The sequence below is a fragment of the Eucyclogobius newberryi genome, unplaced genomic scaffold (assembly GCF_026437365.1).
Source record: "Eucyclogobius newberryi isolate DKJ021-1_F unplaced genomic scaffold, fEucNew1.0.hap1 SCAF_23, whole genome shotgun sequence".
Lineage (NCBI taxonomy): Eukaryota > Metazoa > Chordata > Actinopteri > Gobiiformes > Gobiidae > Eucyclogobius > Eucyclogobius newberryi.
Window position 1 is genome coordinate 1,415,035 of NW_027315868.1, and position 5,687 is coordinate 1,420,721.

Below are 5,687 nucleotides of genomic sequence, written 5' to 3' on the forward strand. Positions count from 1 at the left end.
TGTTTCATTATAATCCCACTGAGCTTTGTCTCATAGCAACATCACAACATCACAACATCACAACGTCACAACATCACAACATCACAACGTCACAACATCACAACATCACAACGTCACAACATCACAACGTCACAACATCACAACATCACAACGTCACAACGTCACAACATCACAACATCACAACGTCACAACATCACAACATCACAACGTCACAACATCACAACGTCACAACATCACAACATCACAACGTCACAACGTCACAACATCACAACATCACAACATCACAACGTCACAACGTCACAACGTCACAACATCACAACGTCACAACGTCACAACGTCACAACGTCACAACGTCACAACGTCACAACGTCACAACGTCACAACGTCACAACGTCACAACATCACAACGTCACAACGTCACAACGTCACAACGTCACAACGTCACAACGTCACAACGTCACAACGTCACAACGTCACAACGTCACAACGTCACAACGTCACAACGTCACAACGTCACAACGTCACAACGTCACAACGTCACAACGTCACACTATGAATAGCCATGGGTTCACCTCAGAGTGTATAAAGCTCTAAAGACACACCTCAGAGTGTATAAAGCTCTAAAGACACACCTCAGAGTGTATAAAGCTCTAAAGACACACCTCAGAGTGTATAAAGCTCTAAAGACACACCTCAAAGTGTATAAAGCTCTAAAGACACACCTCAGAGTGGTATAAAGCTCTAAAGCCACACCTCAGAGCGCTATAAAGCTCTAAAGACACACCTCAGAGTGTATAAAGCTCTAAAGACACACCTCAGAGTGTATAAAGCTCTAAAGACACACCTCAGAGTGTATAAAGCTCTAAAGACACACCTGAGAGTGGTATAAAGCTCTAAAGACACACCTCAGAGTGTATAAAGCTCTAAAGCCACACTTCAGAGCGCTATAAAGCTCTAAAGACACACCTCAGAGCGCTATAAAGCTCTAAAGACACACCTCAGAGTGTATAAAGCTCTAAATACACACCTCAGAGTGGTATAAAGCTCTAAAGACACACCTCAGAGCGCTATAAAGCTCTAAAGACACACCTCAGAGTGGTATAAAGCTCTAAAGACACACCTCAGAGCGCTATAAAGCTCTAAAGACACACCTCAGAGTGGTATAAAGCTCTAAAGACACACCTCAGAGCGCTATAAAGCTCTAAAGACACACCTCAGAGTGGTATAAAGCTCTAAAGACACACCTCAGAGTGGTATAAAGCTCTAAAGACACACCTCAGAGCGCTATAAAGCTCTAAAGACACACCTCAGAGTGGTATAAAGCTCTAAAGACACACCTCAGAGCGCTATAAAGCTCTAAAGACACACCTCAGAGTGTATAAAGCTCTAAAGACACACCTCAGAGTGTATAAAGCTCTAAAGACACACATCAGAGCGCTATAAAGCTCTAAAGACACACCTCAGAGTGGTATAAAGCTCTAAAGACACACCTCAAAGCGCTATAAAGCTCTAAAGACACACCTCAGAGTGTATAAAGCTCTAAAGACACACCTCAGAGTGTATAAAGCTCTAAAGACACATCTCAGAGTGTATAAAGCTCTAAAGACACACCTCAGAGTGTATAAAGCTCTAAAGACACATCTCAGAGTGTATAAAGCTCTAAAGACACACCTCAGAGTGGTATAAAGCTCTAAAGACACACCTCAGAGTGTATAAAGCTCTAAAGACACACCTCAGAGCGCTATAATGCTCTAAAGAGACACTTACTCCTACTTTGATCATCTTTTAAGTTGCACTTAATAAAACTCCTCCCCTCCTGATGTGACAGAGGTTTCTATTCTGAACGTGACGTTTATTCACCTCAATTATGTCCAAAAGAACGGAACAAATCTTCCCAAACTGAATCCACAAAGACACAAGACGACATAAGACCATCTTTACACACAATGAGACACACACAAGACGACATAAGACCATCTTTACACACAATGAGACACACACAAGACGACATAAGACCATCTTTACACACAATGAGACACACACAAGACGACATAAGACCATCTTTACACACAATGAGACACACACAAGACAACATAAGACCATCTTTACACACAATGAGACACACACAAGATGACATAAGACCATCTTTACACACAATGAGACACACACAAGACGACATAAGACCATCTTTACACACAATGAGACACACACAAGACGACATAAGACCATCTTTACACACAATGAGACACACACAAGACGACATAAGACCATCTTTACACACAATGAGACACACACAAGACGACATAAGACCATCTTTACACACAATGAGACACACACAAGACGACATAAGACCATCTTTACACACAATGAGACACACAAGACGACATGAGACCATCTTTACACACAATGAGACACACACAAACACAACTAAACAAAGATGGAAGAATAAGTCTGGACTTATTTATTTAAAGTGATGAACACATTTAACTGAGGCTCTTTACGATGGTCCAACATCAAGAAGTAAAATGGTCATGTGACAGGGTTGTACATATCTTAGACAATCAAAAACAATTCACGTGTTACAGTTGATTTGCCCGACTTCTGCCGAGTCAAAGAGCGACGCACTAAACTCTGAATCTGAGGTAAATGAAGTGATATATTTTGTTCTGAATGTTTTGAGACACGTGACACAGATTAGCGGCGGTGGTTGGACCGGTTCATGTTTGGAGAGTTTTTTTGACCCCAGTGGTCAGATTCCAGACCCTTCTGCATTTGAACAGAATGTGGGCGGGTCTGGCTGCTCTGGCAACAATAATGCGTCAGCTCTGACCTGGAGTCCAGCTCATTTACTTCACCTTTTGGCCTGAGTCAGAGGCTTCTGAAACGATCGATCGGACGGAACATAAGTGCTGCAGATGAGGTTCTATTATGTTTTCCAAAACTAGACATTTCCATATCTAATGTGAAGCATTTCCTTCATGAAACTGGTCCAATGTCTGGATACAAACTGAATGTACAAAAAACTGTAATTCTTTCTCTCTGCGCCCCCTCTGACCTTTAGAAAGACTTACACATTTAAATGACAAACAGATTCTCTTAAATATTTAGCTGTGATACTTCATAAAGAACTATGAACAATCTTAGAGATAAACTCTCTCTTTTCTCCACTATCAAGAAAGATCTTGACAAAGTGACTCTGATCCAGACATAAGTCTAAGTCAAAGATGAAACTATAAAAATTAATGTTTTGTCCAGATTTCTCTCTCGGTTCCTGTACAGGTCTAGTACTGAGAGTCATGTGGTGCCTGAGGTTCCTGTACAGGTCTTATACTGAGAGTAATGTGGTGCCTGAGGTTCCTGTACAGGTCTTATACTGAGAGTAATGTGGTGCCTGAGGTTCCTGTACAGGTCTTATACTGAGAGTAATGTGGTGCCTGAGGTTCCTGTACAGGTCTCATACTGAGAGTAATGTGGTGCCGGGGGTTCCTGTACAGGTCTTATACTGAGAGTAATGTGGTGCCTGAGGTTCCTGTACAGGTCTTATACTGAGAGTAATGTGGTGCCTGAGGTTCCGGTACAGGTCTTATACTGAGAGTCATGTGGTGCCTGAGGTTCCTGTACAGGTCTTATACTGAGAGTCATGTGGTGCCTGAGGTTCCTGTACAGGTCTTATACTGAGAGTCATGTGGTGCCTGAGGTTCCTGTACAGGTCTCATACTGAGAGTAATGTAGTGCCTGAGGTTCCTGTACAGGTCTTATACTGAGAGTCATGTGGTGCCTGAGGTTCCTGTACAGGTCTTATACTGAGAGTAATGTGGTGCCTGAGGTTCCTGTACAGGTCTTATACTGAGAGTCATGTGGTGCCTGAGGTTCCTGTACAGGTCTTATACTGAGAGTAATGTGGTGCCTGAGGTTCCTGTACAGTTCTTACTGCAGATGACAGACGCTTGAGTCATGAGGAGGAAGTGAAGAATCCCTGGCTCAAATCAGTTCTTACAACATGGAAGGAGCTGATCAGAACAAACTAAACACAGATGTTACAATCTTAAACTGGTAAAGTTTTATGACCAAAGGTTTTGTACCAAATAGAACTGACCTGAGACTCAAGGTCTGGAGGACAAAAGGTCTAAAGGTTTTTCACCAGATGTAAAAGAGAATCACATGAAAAGCTTTGATGAGTTGAAAGAGAAACAGGACTTTTATAGCTTTTTACAAATAACGAGTTATTATAACCAAGACATGAAACAAAGTCATGACCTTTACAGGTTTAACCCTTTGAGGAAAAGATAAATTCATTCATTAAGTTTATAAATCGGAACTTTCAAGGGGAATATAATAATAATAATAAATATAGCCGCAAGCGGCAATGATCGGCCCTCGCCACGCCGCCGCCACGCCGCCGCCACGCCGCCGCCACACCGCCGCCACGCCGCAAGAGGAGGGGGCGCTAACGCGCCCCAATTGTCCTTTTATTACGCCTACTGCTGAATCTGTGACGCTGTCACATCTTCTCCCCTTTGTTTTACATCAAAAAGCAATTTTATTTTGAATTCTTGGCAAAATGTGTGGCTTTGCCGCACAGACACCGTGACTCTTTGAATGAAAATGTGGATAACTTTTGATGGTCCTGAAGATGAGTCTCACCAAATTTCAGGTTAATAGGGCTGACGCCCTGGGAGGAGTTTGTGAAAGTCTAAAGTGTAAACATGTTCTGGCGATTTCCCCATTGGAATAACATGAAAGGTTTCGGTCATCGTTACGGCAACGCCATAACAATTATGACATGGGTCTCATTGACTTTTTTGATGGGGATGCTAAAATTGAGTTGTGTGTCAAATTTCATATAATTTCGCAAAACTAAACATTTAACCTCCATATAAAATCTGTAGGGGGCGCTGTGGCGCCAAATGAATTTATTTCACTTCAAGTAGGTTTAGGGCAAAGAGTTTAACAACTGATTCTAATTTGACGCAATTCGGACTTTATCTGCGCAAACGGCAGAAATTTTAAATATGGGAGATTTCTGAAATTCTAGCTACAGTTTGCGGCTTCGCCGCACAGAGACCGTGAGAGGTATCAATGTAATTTGGATAACTTTTCATGTCCCACTCCTCAGTAGCATTTTCACCAAATTTCAGCTTTTTAGGGCCAACGCCCTTGGAGGAGTTCGTAAAAGTACGACGTTTGGAAAAACTCCGAAGTCATGTTTAGCCATTTTTGAAGCAATATGGCCGACATTTGGTTGGGCGGACGGCGTTGCCGTAATAATATTTTTTACTTCTCTTGTCACCATCTACCTCTGCGCCAAATTTCATGATTCTACGATAATATTTTTTTTGGGTCATTTCCCATCTCTCAATGCATTTTTGGTACATTTGGGGGCGCTGACGCGCCAATTTTTTTTATTTTAGAAAAAGGAATTAGCCAGAATGTAGAGAGGCACGATTTTTAGAGGCGTGCACATTTTTGTGACTTTTCGTCAATGTTCACTGGGTGAAAAATAGGGGGGTTGGTCCCGAGAAGAAGAAGAAGAAGAAGAAGAAGAAGAAGAAGAATATTCCGATGCGAAAACAATGTTTCCCATTTTTCAAATATCATAAACTATACATTTTCGGAAAGCGCTCGCGCTTTCCTACCTCATGGTGTGGGTCCCTGGTCACTGACGGGTACTTTCGTTAATTTTGAGT